This window comes from Schistocerca piceifrons, chromosome 6 (assembly GCF_021461385.2).
Source record: "Schistocerca piceifrons isolate TAMUIC-IGC-003096 chromosome 6, iqSchPice1.1, whole genome shotgun sequence".
NCBI classification, from domain to species: Eukaryota; Metazoa; Arthropoda; class Insecta; order Orthoptera; family Acrididae; genus Schistocerca; species Schistocerca piceifrons.
In genome coordinates, this window is record NC_060143.1 from 312,592,763 (window position 1) to 312,611,076 (window position 18,314).

The following is an 18,314-nucleotide window of genomic DNA, read 5'->3' on the forward strand; positions in this document are numbered from 1 at the left end:
GCCTTTACCAAGGGGTTATCATTACTCAGTATCCCAGGCATAAATTACGTGTATAATTTGTGATACACAGGTAGTAAGAAGGAAAATTCAAATTACTTACCTAAGCTGCAGCTTGCACTCATTTCGCCTATATCGTTGTATGTCCTGTTGATACGTACTAGTGACATATATATATTGCTCAAAATCAAACATTGCATGAAGAATTGCGGTATTACAGGAATTTGTTAGAGTGATTATAAAACTTATTCATACGCACTTTTAGGTAACAGGAAAAACTTTATTTGCAAGTAGCAACGAGGTATAATTACATTTTTTGCTTAACTCATTATACTAGAATTTTTAAGTTTGATCTGTATTTGAGGGTTTTTATGTTATTATGAGCGTAAGTTGCTGTCTTGTTGATTTCGGCTTTTCTGTAGTGTTTGGCTATTTCACTTACGTTAATTTCCAAAACATAAAAGTGGAGTCATTATTTAGTTAACACGAGTCATCGATACATTTCGAATCTTTGGTAAAGAATCAGGCGAAAAGTTTTCACGTTCAATAAAAGGTGAAACCAAATTAAAATCTGTCTGAACTAAATTATCAGGAAATGTTAAACAAAACACAGTAGACTAAGATGGTATAATGAAAATGCATCCACGGACGTATATAAATAAAGTGATGGATAGAATTTAAAGCCGGCGCAGATGTCCTTACGAAATGTAAACTGGACCAGTCAGTTATACAGCTTATTTGTGATACGATCAGTCTTTGAACGAGTTACTACTTACGAAGTCATCCAACTGCGACTAATTGAAGTTGTCACCACGCAAAGAATTAAAACATTCGACGAGGATGGGATTCGAACCCACGCGTGCAGAGCACATTGGATTAGCAGTCCAACGCCTTAACCACTCGGCCACCTCGTCTTGCAGCGTTTCTTTGTTTGGTGTACGTAATTTGTACATGTATGCATCGTTACGATAGATTCTTTTGCACAAGTGATCGCCACATGTCTTTTTTTTTTTTTAATTCTGTGTTACCATCCTATTAGCAATGATACTTTCGAATATGATTTAATTCAGTCAAGCAGACTGTTGATTGGCAATGAGGACGATTGAACTCCTTGTATTCCGCACTTACCAGGGGACCGCGTCTACTTGGCGTCACCGATTTTGTCCAAATTTACGATATATGCAGAGCTAGTCGTAAAATGTAGGTGACGTTAGTGAGAGCTTTAGATGGTCAGGCGTTCAGAAAAAGTACTATTCTTGCTGTGAGTGAGAGATAGAGATATTATGTGGAAACTTTATAAATTATTTATTATTTTCAGTTTTTACTTCACTTGCACTGCAAACAAACTGAAATAATGCTACGTATATATTATTTACTAACAATTTCATAAAAGACAAGAAAAGGAAAGGCAAAGGAAATGGTGGCGGATGTAAACGTGACAAAATTTAGAAATTTCGTGATTACCTCAAGAGACTCTGGGAAACTTCCAACCACCTTATAAAAAAGATTTTAGACTGTGTGAGGTGTACAGCAATCTTGAGCTAGAGGGTATGTAGAGAGAGTGTCACAGGTTGTTCATCGCTCCTTACGGTGCCGCACAGTACTATTATCCTCCATACTTTCGGAAGTTACTATGTACGAGTGACTAAAATGGGAAAGTACTGCTGTGTTCAACTGGCTTTAAGAAATCGGTCACGTGGCGTCAATTGCTTGATGTATGGTGCAATATTTGTCTTGAACGGCATATTTACGAAAGCGTTGTTAAGCCCTCGATGGCAGCTAAATATTTGTGACAAACAACATTATAAATAAACTTTCCTGCTCGTTTTATTAGCAGAAGCTCAGGCTGTTCTGTTAGGTTCCATACCATTCACACCCCCGGAAATCGCAACGTATTTGCAAGTAAACAGCCAAGTATTTGTGACCTGCAACAATATAAATGTCATTGTGCTTGTTTCACTCGCAACAATTAGATTAGATGCTTGCCTAATCACAACCTTTGAAATCATGAAACATTCTGGAAAAAAATCGGTCAAATATTTGTGACAAGACAGGATATGAAAACCACTGCTGGTTGTTTCAATCGCAGCAGCGTCATTTTTCGGTTTTTAGTACTAAGAATGTCACAAAGTCTAAAGCTCATTCCTCACAAAGCATGCTCCTACCTTTAGTTAATATCGAACGTTACATAATATAATTCTGTTACATGAATAAGAAAATCCCTGTATGTGTTCTAAGATGGAAAAAATGGATGTACCGGGATGGGAACATACTTCCTTCGATTCTCCTATTGCACTTCTCTAATCGCATGACCACAGTGACAAGGATTTTTACAAGTAATGGGTCGTTAAGACACATTTAATTACAATAAATCGTTCCTAGAGTGACGTGTTTGTGATAAATCTTCGATGCGCAGATGCCATGAAACAGCGTACGGTCACAACACGCAAGTCGTAATAAGGAGACAACGAAAAAAGATGAATCTTCTCAAAATTAACGATCGTGGGACGTCACGTGACCGATTTCAGACGAACGTCAGTCGAAAACGGTTGTAGTTTCCTCATTTTAGTCACTCGTAATTCTGTGGTTGTTTTAAAATCGAGATAGTACATGTGCGAACTTTCTTTTCGAAATCATATCTAAAGTTTGAGCACTGTGTAACTACACGCACAAAAGTAGTAAACCTACGAAGATATCTCATTTCATGTGCGTCCTGTTTAAAAATTTTATCTGTTGGTGGTATTGTTCATTTGTGTTATACACCAGCACAGACCTTTCAAGTGTTTGGCTTACCCGAGTATGTGACCTTATTATTTTAGGCGAGTTTTTCTAATTTCCTTACGTCCTGTCATGTACTATGCCTCTTAATTTTGATTTACAAAAATAAGGCGGACAGATAGTTCAGTTTGCTTCACTCCAATCGCGGTGTTGCCTCTCTACGGTATTCTGTCTCTTTGGTTATCACAGAATTGTTAACTTCTTACTTTCATAAATCGATATGCACACCTCTGAGAGCAAGCCATATTGATCCGCGATCTTTGGTTGTGTTGTTACACCGTCTCTGCCTGAGGGTGCTCACAGAGAGAGTATTAGTTGAGATCTGTTGGAAAACGAACGTGGAACTGAATGGTTACAAACTTTTACCTGGAATTGAGCAGCTAAAAATTAAATATTTTTCTGCAAATGACTGAATAAGATGAGAGTATTTATGGATTTTAAGAAAGAGTTATTCGAAGAACTGATTTAAGGTAAACTTGCAGCTTTGCATACTTGCACATAGTTAGTACTCTGTAAACTTAATTAATTAATTATATTGAAATTTTTTGTGGAACATAACTCATAGATTGCTCACAGCTAGTGTTTTTAGTTCTCCTCCCCCACATTCACCCTTTTTGTGAAAGAATAGAGATGCTTTTGGGTAGGTTAATCTTTGTGTAAATTATTTTTTTTCAATTATCAACCTGTTAAAAAACAATCATTTTTGTATGAGGTCAGATTTGTTCATGATATTGAAAGTGAAGCTATGAAGTAGTTCTTTACTATAAATTAAGTTTAGAAAATTACTCTTATACAAGAAATATGTTGCTTGTGTCCACACTGCACATGGCAGTAACATGCGTGAATATAATATTCAGTTTACAATTTCAATTAAGTTTTGCTGCAGCACTGCTTGCTGTGCTCCACGTTCGAGACAAATTTGACTGTACTGAGTGAGGTGAATGCAAAAATTGTTCAGGGCCATAGTCGTATAGTGACAGTATACATGTAGAACAATATAATTACACTGTTAATTAGTGATTAGGTTGTGATATTCCTGGCTGTGGCCGGCAGTATTTTATTTTGCTAGAAGCTCGCCTTGATGCATATGAAATAGCATATGGTGCAAAAGTGGAGTGAGGTACCAGCGGCAGATGGTACAGCATGTACCAGTGCCGTGGGAGAGTCCGCCAATTGTACTGAACTTGCTTCTGATTGGTCGGCACATTCGTGTGTTAGGCGTCAAAACGGCTAACTTCTCTTATTAACTATTTATAAACTTTTCATTGTATTTAACCCAGTTTTCAGTATGACAATCTCTCATGGTTACCCTACGAGTCTGTCGTTCTTGTTTATTAAATTTCACTAGTTTTGAGAAACATGAGAGTAACGATATTGCAACCGAAGTGCTTCAGGTAGCTTTGGCGCACCTGGGAGACCAAGTGCTTCGGCTGCGCTAGTCACTCTGTTTAGGGCGTTCCGGAGGGCATGACACGTAACTGTTTCGCGCGGTCGTGTTGTACTCTATATCGACAGTTGTCAGAAAAGTTATCATACACTTAAGAAAGCTATGTCGATCGTTGTAAAAGACAATATAAAATGTGTGATTATTTAAAATATAACAAAACAGGATACAGTAATGAGAACTGTCGCCTACCATAATTGTCAATACTACAAATCTAGCCCTCTGTAGATACGGAGACTAACCTGGGCAAGTGGCATCCCTTAAAATGGACAATCACGGGTTCAAGTTGACAGCTTAGCAGTCTCCGCCGAAGAAGATCCCACGACCGACGAGCTGTCTTTTGTACTGGGGACACAACTTTAGAAGAAGACAGGTTGGTGGAAAGGACGGTTAGGAACTGTTATTCAATCCCTCCAGATCTCTCCAGCTTCCAGATCTGACTTCCAACGGACACACATAATTTATAAGATCAGAAACTATTTTCTTGTACAAAGCACATTTCGGTGATCAAAGCGATACATCCGTGCGTGAAACATTTTTCGTATTCTGAGTTTTTGTTTTGGAATTTAGTTACGTAAATCAGCAATGGACTTTTCAATAAAGAAACTATTCAGACTAAATTTAGTTCATTTGATGCACAACTTCTATTGCCTTTATTTTGGCAGATATTTCAGATTTTGAAAACGGTCAACTGTGATGTCTGGCAACACACAATTGTTCACTTGAATGCGCTATACAGGTTTAGCTATTTACTTTTTTTATAGGTAGTTTCGTACACCTACACTCCACACATGTATAAAGAGCTTTTTTCAGCAGAAAATTTACAACACATGTGACGAAGCCTTAGGTGAAGAACAACATATTTCTTTTGTTAATTGACTTGTGGGGATGACGAACAGATTCAAAATTATACAACGAGATTTTTCGAGAAAGATTACCTTCATGCAGTATTGAAGTGATTCTCTCCTTTCCCTACGTTACATTCTCTGGTGTAACCTGCGATATCTATTTTTATCATCAGTCAAGGAGTTTTATCTCACTGCGAAAGGAAAAGAATCACATTCCAAGGAAACGGCTTCAAAATGCATTCCACTGCCAATATTTGTCGAAATAATGCGTTACGCGTGATTTGGTTTCACACTGTGCGATGAGAGAGAACCTTTTACGAATGTAAATCAAGCTTGTTTTCCTATAGAAACCTGAAGACCACCGTGTAATTGTAAAAAGGCGGTGTTTATAATGTGTGTTGATGCCGAGAAAATTCCCCTCTTTTTATGACGAATATGACAACAGGACAAGTAAATCAACTGTAAAACGATAGCAGTATCAAATTTTATATACACCTTACAATCCCTTCCTGCAAATTTATTTGAAGTCCCTGACATTCTTAGACTTTTCCTTTAGAAATGAATACAACACGTTTCTCATTATTTGAATTTGGCTGCAGTGTAAGTAACATTATAATCGAAATTAAAAACAAATTTTCCGCACATGATCTCGACCCAACGATCGTCGGGTTACCAGTCTATTCTCTTTTCGCTGCGCCAACAGTTGCCTAGATACTACACTAACGTAAGTGGCTCATGTCTCCTCTGTCCCACACCAAAAAAGTTATTTTTCATAAATGCTCGGCCAGCTGGAGCTCCCACTTCTTTGACTTGCACTTTACCAAAGCTCTTTACCACAAATGGGGACAAAATTAATAATGACCAGTGGAAACGGTCCCCTTGGTAGGACAAATTAAAAACGAAATATACAGTCCCCTACAGAGAACAGTGACCTATTTGGAGAAACAATACAAAACAATATGGGTCAAAGGCATACTGACGTTACGTTAATTCTTGTTCCATAGAACATAAATATGATATTTAGTAATAATGTGGACCATTTCGGTTTAACATAATGCGTCTTTACACGATATTTTTTTTATAATTACTTCATATCTAGAAATCCATCTATTCGACTATTGAGTAGAAGCAGCATACACCTAGAAATTTTGAATATTCTACCCTAGCAACAGAAGTGTTCAAATTTTATGTAGCAATAGAGTTAGACCACATACTGTTCAGAACTGTATATACTGTGTTTTCTCAAAAGTTAGTGAGAGCCCATTTACAGAGAACCACTTAATTTTCAGAAAGGCATTATTTACAATTTCCTCAGCTCATTCTTGTTTGCTGGGTGTGATTACTACACTTGTCTAATCAGCAAAAAGAACTACCTTTGCATCTTCATGAAAAGAGTGGCAAGTAATTAAATATAACCAACAATAAGGGGCCAATACTGAACCCTGTGGGACAACATTGTTGATACCTATGCAGTTAGAGGACTCCACTGATTTTTGGAAACTATCTGTATCGTTAATTCAATTTTCTACTTTCTTCCAGTTAAATAGGAGCTAAGCCATTTTTGCACTGTCCCACTCATACCACAGTATTCAGGCTTATCTAGAAGAATTTATGATTCACACAGTCAAAAACCATTGAGACATCACAAAAAATCCCTATGACTGATGTTTGTTTATTCAGAATATTTAATATACAATGTTGATAAGACTTTCTGAAAACAAATTGACATTTTGTTAGTACTTGATTTTTCAAATATATGAAGCTTTTCAAGAATTTTGTATAAAGCTGTCAGAGGTGAGACTGGATGGTAGTTTTTAGCATCCGGCCTATCCCATTTTTTTATGCAATGTCTCAACAACAGCATTTTCAGTCTACCTGTTCCATTAAGCTACTACAAATGTGGTTGAGAATCCTACTTACCTGTTGGACACAAGCTTTTAGTACTCCATTGGAAATGCCATCAATTATATGTGAGCTTACTTTTGAGTGATTTTATTGTTTTATTAATTTCAGTAGTAGAGGTGGGTTGGATTTCAGTTTTATCAAATTGTATACGTGTTAACCCTTCCATACACAACTTGTAATTTTCTAATGAACAGCTGGCTCCTATTTTCTTTACATCACTTAAGGAACGAAAATGAAAAATATTTTCCATCTCTCACTTTTTGTTAAACTTTTCATTGAGTTTGATAGAAATACAGTCTTCCTGTGCAGTCAGTTGACTTGTTTCCATTTTACCAATATTCAAAATTGCTTTAATTTAATATCAGAGGTGCTAATCTCAGACATAATGCACATACTTATAGAATTTTCTTAGTGCAGTATTTCAGTTTTTACGATGTTTGTTTCTAGATCATCACTCTTTCTAACTATGAGATACATTCCTTTTTATTTTTATAAGATTATTTATCCCTTCAGTAAGCGACAGTTTTTTAGATGGTTTTTTACAAATATGTTTACTGTTTTCTAAGGGAAACTATTTTCAAATAAAGTCACAAAGATATCATGAAATAGATTAAATTTTAAATTAGCACCAGTTGTCCTGTAAACCTCATATCAGTCTGTTGCAAGATTCCCCAGAGTGTGCTGTTGTTATATCATTAACTGAACACATTATTTTGGTGGTCCGTTTTGCATTACTGTATAGAGATATGGCGTATACTTTAACTAGCTGTGCATCATGCTCAGGAAGACCATTCTTACCAGTAAAAGATTTTATTTGTTTATTTTTATCTTTGTCTATAAAACATCAGTGTGCTGTTTTCTTATACTTCCATAGTAGGAAAATTAGTAACTGATGTCAAATTGAAAGAACCAAGCAAGACTTCAGGGTCATTCTTTCCATAAAACTCTTTCAGAAAATCTACAATGTAATGCCTGCAAAAAAAAAAAAAGAAAAAAAAAGAAATTGCTTTCCTCTGTCTGACAGGTAGCGCAACAAAGAATCAAAATTTTTCAGATATAGTTGAAAATTTTTCAACGGGAACCTTTACACAGCTACTGCTGTAAAAATACCATTAGTTTGTTCAACATCACAGGCAGGTGCTTCTACATATTTTCTACACCATTCTTTTTTAGTTTCAATCTCTATTATTATTACTGAACTACACTCATGTAGTGCAATATGTCATTGTATGTGTAAGTACATAATTTTCTCACTATATAAACACTCAGATATAACAACTGTAGATAAATGAAATATATGTGCAATATTCCAGCAGATACAACAAACACTCTAGCAGAGAGCCCCAGCCACAGAGATGAGATAGCTGCTATATTAGACTGCAGATAAATCATCTTTGTGATGCCTCAATAGCCATGAAAGTGTGTTCAGGAGAGAATGCAAAGCATGGAATCCATGGTGTATGGGAATCTCCACTTGGCAATGTTCGAAGATTACCATACCTAGTGGTTACAACGAAAATGGTTTCCTTCAGCGAGCTCACATTAAAACACAGGATGCATATTGAAAGCACAAAGTCTTTAGTGCTCCATCAAAAAGTATCTAAAGGAATTTCTAGCATTTATACATCATTCATCCGGAAACGATAGTCCAAATGGATGCACAAGTAAAATGTTATTTTTTGAGTATTCACATTTATTACTGTGAATTTATACATGCATCGTATTTGAAGGTGATATAGTTCCTTCAAGACTCTTATTTTGATTAGATACGCACTTCTTCGAATGTTCCGATATCACACGACTGTACATGCACAACGTTTAACTTAAATATCTCTATTCTTCTATATCCAGTAACCTACAGCGTTTCCAGCACACCATAGTCCACAAGTTCGGAGCAGCTAAACCTGTTCGTGCCTGACGTAGCATTGGGGACATCTGAGAGGTAGACTACACATTCCTGGGATGACGTGTCGCTCCGTTTGCTCAGTTGCGTCGCGTGTCGCAATAGTCCTCAGATAACGGCGGGACGTGTACGTTGTCGCAGCTGTTCATAAATTACGCTTCGCGCTGAGCAACTGGGGATGTAGCTCAGTGGTAGAGCGTTCGCTTTGCATGTGAAAGGCCCCGGGTTCGATCCCCAGCATCTCCAACTAACTTTTATATTCAACTTCCAACTTCAATCAACTGCATAATTTCCCAAGGGAAAGAGCGTGACCACGAGCACTCAGAACTGCACAAATTTGTGCTTAGATTATAATGTGAAGAAAAAAAACACTGACAAAAAGTGTTTTTTCTGTCCTAACTTCCATATTTCCCTCTGCCTAAAATAATTATGATATCTGATCAATTGACTTGATAGTCTTGCACAGTTATTCTCAATGTAGGTGAGGAAATTTTAAAAAAGTGGTCAAAGCGAAGTGGAACAGAACAATATCCATACCTGACTAAAGCCAATTTTTCACATTCAAAATCACTTCTGTATTCATTCAAGTATCAAGCGCCATGCTAATTATACTTTCAAATGATGATACTGGTATACCAGTGTCATAACTTGATTTTTGCCAAGCATATTGACATATAGGCTTGTAGTCCACTGCAGAAAGCTGATTATATAGCACGGAGTGGTGATGGTGGAGTAGGTGGTGGTTTTCACGTCATAGTCGTACGAAAGCAGTTTCCATCTGGAGCTTCCATTACCTAAAGTACACATTAATAAGTTGATAATATTTTGTTGTCTTTCGATTTAAGGTGCGCAGTCTTAAATGTGAATGGCTCATACCACTGCTTTTGGAATAAACGATTTGTATTCTCAGGATATATTCGTGCGGATCTTCAAAGTCACAAACCTCCCTTGTCAAAACATACAAATAATTTCGCTCGAATAACTTTCAAGAATGTAGACGCCGTTATTAATGCTTGGTTTATTGCTGGTGACCTTGTACAGTTCTGTAAGCTCAGCTTTACAGCTGCATTTAAAAAACACTTTGAAAAAGCTAACCTCCGGCTTTTGATTGAGAAGATACGTTTCAAAAACAGTTGCTAGAAGATAGTTGAAATTTAAAGTGCACAGTCAAGGGCCTTGATAAAGCTGCAAATGGCGAGTGCATGTGAAAAAAGAGTTCGCGCTCCACTTTACGTTCCAACAAGTAAATCAACTCATTTAGGATCAAACCACACTACCATGCTATAATTCACTTAGAGCGTTAGTGCGAGCCAATATTTGTTGCATTAACGTCTTGAAGAGAAATAGATGGTATTGAGAAAGAAACAAAAATGACACTTATTAAAATCGTTCATCTCAGCCAAAAAAAAGGGCAGCAACTCCTCGGCACAGGAGCTAGTAGTTCAGTAGAACATACGGATAGGTTCCTAGAGACGTGAAGCAAAAAAAGAAGCAAACGAAGAATTGAAATCTTAATACACATATTGAGTGTAAGTGCTATCGTAATTATTGAAGGTATATTATGCCACTTTAAAAAGCTCATCCGCAAAACGTAGCTCCTATGCATAATTTGGCATAGCAAAAAAAGGAATTCAGAGAGAAAAACATACTAATAAAATCTCTGTTGGATGCATCGTGCTCACAATGGACTGATTTTTTAAATCCGAAACATTATCTACATCTCCATATACGTGCATACTCTGCATACCACTGTGAAGTACATGACAGAGAGAACGACTGTGAAAGAAACAATAGTAAGGCAATGGGAAATCAGTGGCACTTGGTGGCACTTAGGATTGTTCTTAAGCTGGAGAGAGAATCTTCAGACAAATTGATTCTTTGTGGGTCAAAAAGATGAGAGAGACCAGAACATAAAGGACGACCCAGAAACATGTTTAGATAGATGATAACTTTCAGAAAAACATGAGTAATGATTTTTCACGAATTTCAAAAAGAGTCTGATATGATAGAGGTGCAGAGAACTGTCTGTGTGGGATAAGAACTGAAACAGGCAGTTAGTGTGAGGAAGAAATCCAGGATTACTCATATTCAGAGTACTTTGACGACGTGCATAACAGTGGAACGCCCGAAAACGAGTTGTAATTGGGACCAGACATAAAACAGAGAGAGCCACGACTTCCAGCTAGGGATGAGGTCACGCAATCCATAAGCGGCTTGAAGTTAATGGAGAAAATGGAGTAGCAGCTGAGATGATAAACTGGGGAGGTGGCGAAATGGTGGAAAACACGACCAAGGGTATCTGCCAGATTGGGGGAACAAAGAAGGAAGAATGTGATCATAGTGCCAGTACAAAAGAAGGTGGACAATGGGGATGCAAACAAATAAGAGGAATATGGCTACTGGAGATCTGCTAGAAAGTGCTACTGAAATTCCTGAAGAAAGTAGCAGAACAGACAGGAAGTAAGTCATGAAGATTAATTTGTATGTAAAGTTTCTTTATTTATGCGGTTCATTTATTGGAAAAACCTATACTCGATGTTCAGGCAAAAACAATTACAAGAAACCTAAACATAAAGTGATACATCATGGCAAATGAGTTCCTAGACTCGGCTAACAAATTTTGTATGTAGTGGAATTTAATGTGCATTCCACAAGGTGTTTCACATGGACGATATTATTAACTTATTATAATTTCCACTATGTCCATGACGTTAATAATGTGTGTGTGTGTGTGTGTGTGTGTGTGTGTGTGTGTGTGTGTGTGTGTGTGTGTGTGTGGTGGTGTCCTTCACGTAAGTTAGTTTAAGTTAAAGTAGTGTGTCACCCTAGGGACCGATGACCTTAGCAGTATGGTCCCCTAAGAACTTACCACTAAATTAAAAAAAAAAAATCCAATGATGTTGATATGCTTTTATCAACGTCTGCCATAAGAAAAATATCAACGCAGACGTCGAGCAACACAGTAGAGTGTGCTTAAATGGAATTGAGTAAATATTACTGTTATCTCTCAGGTTCAGTTGCACACAAAACACTGCAAATAAGATCATGTATTTCGGTGTATGTTACACAATACTACGAATAAAGAGTAAATAGTATAACAGAGTATACAGTACAATACATGTACTTCGATGTATGTTAACAGTATGAAGAATGGTTAACTAGCAAAGCATAAAACAAATAGTTATCACACCACTCACATAGCTACATTAATGGGAGGAAAGATCTTCTAGCTATGAATGGAGATAAATGGACACTAAAACAAAAAGATTGACTTTGAACATTAAAGTTAACCACTGACATCTTAGTCATTAATAATCAAGGGAATGCAACTCAAGGTGTAACCTTGACGTAATTGAGTAGAAAGGATAAAACAGTTACGTTAGTACTTCGCAGACACAGCCAGTGACATTCAAAGATGTTTATTAGAAGCAGAGAGTACAAAGGAAGATTGGTGAGAACAATAATAGACCGTCGAAACTGCACACTGAAAGCTACGAGCTAGACGCGTGATTTTAAGATCGCATACACGGTTCCTGAAGGGAGCGTGGTGTATTCTCGCCGCCTCGCCCAGATACGGGCTAGCGGGAGCAGCGGCTAGAAGATGTGATTTCATCCCTCCTTTTGTATTTAGTGCCTAAGGATAGACATGCTCTCAGCAGTATTAAGGCTCGTTTCATCCATCATCTCTCCGGTCATAGCCTGAGGTTTTTATACTCTACATGGGGTGAAGAAGTGTAATTTACAAAAGCCAAAGAAGGAAAATTTGTAAGAGAGTTAAACAATCTCCTACTCTTCTCTGTGTCATATTTCAGCCAATCGCTCAGAGGCAGGCAACTAGAGCCAGGAGAATACTCCCACTCCATGATGTGATTCTGAAAGTGACCACTGAAAACTGCAGATCGGCACAGTACAAAAGTGTGGGCTCTGCTGAAAAATTCAGATTGAACAGTTGTGGTAGTGTTATTCTGAAAGTTTAAATTAGATGTTACTCAGAGGCAAAGTAACAAACAATCACACTTCTTGAGAGAAGACCCAACCGCCTAGGGACCCTCCATCTGGTTGAAAGGGACTGGTGAGAAATTTCATGTTTCCTTCGAGAAAGAAATAAGTGTCAGACAATCCCCCTCCCCCGCAGTGTGAGCTGGGGGGATGCCAAGTCTAGCATCAGTATCTGCGGGTGATGACTTGCTCAGAGTGCAATAGTTTTATAGTGGCATACTTCTTTCCCCCATCCAACTTGTGAGCCGTCGGGCCTAGGAAAACACCATCAAAAGCAGAAAAACAGTGAAGTGAAAACAGCCTCTGTAGCAGCAGCGTAGTTATATAACTACTTGATCAAGTAATTTGCGTATCGTCCTCTGAAATACGTTAGTGAACAGTTTCAGACAACATGACTACGTTACACTTGCCTTACGTAAAACTAAATTGTAAATTTAAACTGCAGTGCCATCTGGCGATCGTAGGACGTAGTGTTGTGTTTGCGTTATTTGTGTTGTTTACTTGAGGAAGAAGTAAAAAGTTACCTGCAGTCACATGTCTGGACACTTTATAAAAAGCAATTTGCTCAAAGTAGAGTGGAGCACGTAGTAAATACTGTTAGTGTTTAATACACTTAAGGGGCCTCGCAAAGGGTCAAAGCGCATGATCCATCCTGTTCTGTTGTATCCTTTTACGTCATTTCCGTTTGTGATGCACTAAATTTTTGAACACAATTTCGACGCCTACGGCTCTGTACGTTGTAAAGAATAGCATTACTTTAATATGTGACATTTTTCAGCATTTATAGCAATGCAGATAGGTCACACAGTGCCTCGTGTTGGGCGTATTTTGATGGCTCATTGGCCTTGCAAGGCGTAGGACACAGAATTTTCACAGCTATTTTACTTACATAACGATAAAGTGTATTTTAAGAGAGATACACGGCGAGTTTAGACTCTGCAATGTTTAATTTATGCTCGCAGTTAATGAGGCGCTTCACAGCATAGGGTAATCAGTTTTGTCTATTTTCAGAAACTTTGTCTTCGGAATTGCTACGTCTCTCGCTGTCATTGTCTTTGTTCATGAATTTACATTACAAGAACAACATGAGCCTCAGCAGTTCAAGTGATATTCTGGTGATAAAAATCCTTATTTCTTCCTTCCCTAATAAGACAGTTTTGTCGTGTGTGTTGGTTATAGGCTTTCATTTTCTTGAACGATAATTTCTGGAAATGCAACTGCTCACTTTGAATAAACATTTTACGTATTTGGATACCGCCGCAATATGAACGTCACACTTTTCGTGCTGCTGACGTATTTTTGGCATACTTTCAGCAATATCATAGGAGAAATATAGTCTATAAAACTTTTACGGAGCCTTATGAGTGCAAACTGCTCTTATTGTGCATAGCGTTCATGAGGCTTGCGTCATTTGTAACTGTCAATAATAGATAATGAACAGCAACATTTATATTTTTTCTTATGGATAACACGTTGCATTTTCTTTGTATCTCCTAAAATTGTGCGTGAGAACAACTAAAATGTGGGAAAATATATCTGGATGGTGTGTGCTGACTTACATCAAGAGTAGGCCTCATTTGTTACATTCTGCCCATTATGTGCCGGCTTACTTTACATGTATTTTTCTGCAGTTATAAAGTTCGTCAGGACAGTTTCAACACGAGGCATAATTTCTAAACTATCAGTTGTCACTAGACACTGAAAAAATATATATACACTCCTGGAAATTGAAATAAGAACACCGTGAATTCATTGTCCCAGGAAGGGGAAAGTTTGACACATTCCTGGGGTCAGATACATCACATGATCACACTGACAGAACCACAGGCACATACACACAGGCAACAGAGCATCCGCAATGTCGGCACTAGTACAGTGTATATCCACCTTTCGCAGCAATGCAGGCTGCTATTCTCCCATGGAGACGATCGTAGAGATGCTGGATGTAGTCCTGTGGAACGGCTTGCCATGCCATTTCCACCTGGCGCCTCAGTTGGACCAGCGTTCGTGCTGGACGTGCAGACCGCGTGAGACGACGCTTCATCCAGTCCCAAACATGCTCAATGAGGGACAGATCCGGAGATCTTGCTGGCCAGGGTAGTTGACTTACACCTCCTAGAGCACGTTGGGTGGCACGGGATACATGCGGACGTGCATTGTCCTGTTGGAACAGCAAGTTCCCTTGCCGGTCTAGGAATGGTAGAACGATGGGTTCGATGACGGTTTGGATGTACCGTGCGCTATTCAGTGTCCCCTCGACGATCACCAGTGGTGTACGGCCAGTGTAGGAGATCGCTCCCCACACCATGATGCCGGGTGTTGGCCCTGTGTGCCTCGGTCGTATGCAGTCCTGATTGTGGCGCTCACCTGCACGGCGCCAAACACGCATACGACCATCATTGGCACCAAGGCAGAAGCGACTCTCATCGCTGAAGACGACACGCCTCCATTCGTCCCTCCATTCACGCCTGTCGTGACACCACTGGAGGCGGGCTGCACGATGTTGGGGCGTGAGCGGAAGACGGCCTCACGGTGTGCGGGACCGTAGCCCAGCTTCATGGAGACGGTTGCGAATGGTCCTCGCCGGTACCCCAGGAGCAACAGTGTCCCTAATTTGCTGGGAAGTGGCGGTGCGGTCCCCTACGGCACTGCGTAGGATCCTACGGTCTTGGCGTGCATCCGTGCGTCGCTGCGGTCCGATCCCAGGTCGACGGGCACGTGCACCTTCCGCCGACCACTGGCGACAACATCGATGTACTGTGGAGACCTCACGCCCCACGTGTTGAGCAATTCGGCGGTACGTCCACCCGGCCTCCCGCATGCCCACTATACGCCCTCGCTCAAAGTCTGGCAACTGCACATACGGTTCACGTCCACGCTGTCGCGGCATGCTACCAGTGTTAAAGACTGCGATGGAGCTCCGTATGCCACAGCAAACTGGCTGACACTGACGGTGGCGGTGCACAAATGCTGCGCAGCTAGCGCCATTCGACGGCCAACAGCGCGGTTCCTGGTGTGTCCGCTGTGCCGTGCGTGTGATCATTGCTTGTACAGCCCTCTCGCAGTGTCCGGAGCAAGTATGGTGGGTCTGACACACCGGTGTCAATGTGTTCTTTTTTCCATTTCCAGGAGTGTATATGAGTTGATTTCCATCAACTCATAATTTATTTTTTTACATTGGAGAAGAATGTTACGTCACATTAATTGATTTGAGTCTTACAGTAAGTTTTCTGGTATTAACCTCAGTTCAGCCCCGTGTACTCGTAAACAATGCATTTTTTGCGCTAGTGACGTATTTTAGAAGACATTTTAGAGTATTTCAACGTTTTAGCTGTGGAACACAATTTACGACTTTGCTGTGTTTTTTACCATTGACCCATTTCTTGCTAACAGTGAGGACTAGTTCCTGAAGGTACAGCCAACGAACTAAGGACGATGTCAACACTGGCTCTGTCTATTGGTGTCATACAAAGATCGAACTATACTCGATTTTTCACTGCAGCTGTCTCCGAATGACAGGATGAACTGAGATGTGAAATAAGACTTGTCTTTATTTCGTACTCTCTGGGTTTGTAGGATAATATTTGAAGTAAAGCTCATGTTCAACAAATACGACTTCCTAATTTATTTACACCGATGTACTAAAACATTATAACCACCTGCTTAAAACCTTGTGTGTCCGTCTTCGGTAATAAATACATCACTGATTCTGCGTATCAGGGGTCTGACAGTTTGTTGGTAGGTTTGTGGAGGTACGTCCACGCACAGGTCCTGTAATTCGCATAAATAACGGGCCGCTGATTTTTGTACTCGTGATGGCGCCCGATAGCGATCGAGATGGGTTCCATAGGATTGACGTCATGCGAATTTGGTCGCCGAGACATCAACGTGAGTTCATTATAATGCTCCTGAAACTACTGTATCACGGTTCTGTCTCGGAGACACGGATAATTATACTGCTGAAATACAACGTTGCCGTTGTGGAAGACATCAAGCATGAGGAGATGCAGGTGGTTTGCCGCTGTCAGCGTGTCTTCGATTACTGCCCACAGGTCTCACCCAAGCGCAGGAGAATGTCTCAATAGCACAATACTGCTCCCACCAGCCGCCGTCCGTGGCGCGCTGGACGTATCGAGCGACGGCATTTGTGGAGACGACCAGCGTTCTAATGTGGCAAAAACGTGATTCGCACGAAGAACCGACACGTTTCCATTGATCGACGATCGAATCCCGATGGCGCTGTGCTTACTGCAATCGATCGTAATTGAGGGTGTCGTTGGGTCAGTGTGTGAACACGTAGGGGTGGTCTTCTGCGGAGCTCAGTGTCCAATAATGTACGATGAACTGTGTGCTTCGAAGCATTTGTGAGTGTATCAGTATCGTGCTCTTTGGGCAGAGATACCACTGACTACCATCTATCCTACTTTACAGAGCAGATAAGACTAAGAACCCCGCGTTCTGCGAAGAGTCGTGGACGCCCCATCATTTAGTGCCTAGTGGTAGCTACACTGTCCTTTTACCTTCTTCCATAGACGCTCTCGAGAGTAGCACGTGAACTTTCGACTAGCTTCGCCATTTTCGAGGTATTGTTCACAGGCTCTGCGTAATAATAATCACCGCGCGGAGTGGGCGCGCGGTTTGAGGCGTCATGTCACGGACTGCGATGCCCCTCCCGCCGGAGGTTCGAGCCCTCCCTCGGGTGTGTGTGTGTGTGTGTGTGTGTGTGTGTGTGTGTGTGTGTGTGTGTGTGTGTGTGTGTGTTGGTCTTAACATAGGTTAGTTTAAGTAGTGTGTAAGTCTAGGGACCGATGACCTAAGCAGTTTTGTCCCTTAGTAAATTACACACATCTGAACATGTAATAATAATCTACCCATTGTCGAAATAGCTTGTCTCAATGGGTTTCCTCATTTGCTGCCCATATCTTCGCTATGATGACACTTGTCCGTGTCTCCTCCACTCTGATAGTTTTGTTACTGCGTTACGAGCCTGCAACGTAACCAGGTGGCATCCAACGTCGCGGTGGGCAGTGGTCATAATGTCTTGGCCTATCACTGTATATTTTATAAGCAAATGTTTGTTTTCAATTATTTATACAGAAATATGCTGTCAACGCATTCCAATATTCCACAGTAAATGATGCCTAGCTCCAAATCAAAGTTACCAATGTGACTGGAGAGCCAGTTCTTAAACGAATTTTCGGAAGCCAGAAATGAAAACATGGTCGACAAATTTTTCAGCAGTTCACATACTTCACCACATTTGGCTGCAGAGCGGGGGCGTTCAGAATTGGAGGTGTTCATGCAATATTTGCATTCCCTATCTCACGTTGGCTCGTGGCAGGATGTCATCAATCATTCTTGGAATGGTCTTGGAGATAAAGAAGTGCTGATGCTGATGTCATCAGAACATGACACGGCACCACAGATCAGAAAGCGCCGA

General features: G+C 40.0%; 2 non-coding genes across 2 annotated transcripts; one reads left to right on the forward strand and one right to left on the reverse strand.

Annotated features, from left to right (window-relative positions):
- Positions 1 to 829: 829 nt before the first annotated feature.
- On the reverse strand, positions 830 to 911 carry Trnas-gcu. The gene has a single exon. It is a non-coding gene; the product is annotated as a tRNA-Ser (tRNA).
- An 8,138-nt stretch (positions 912 to 9,049) lies between these two features.
- Trnaa-ugc lies at positions 9,050 to 9,121 on the forward strand. The gene has a single exon. It is a non-coding gene; the product is annotated as a tRNA-Ala (tRNA).
- The last annotated feature ends 9,193 nt before the right edge of the window (positions 9,122 to 18,314 follow it).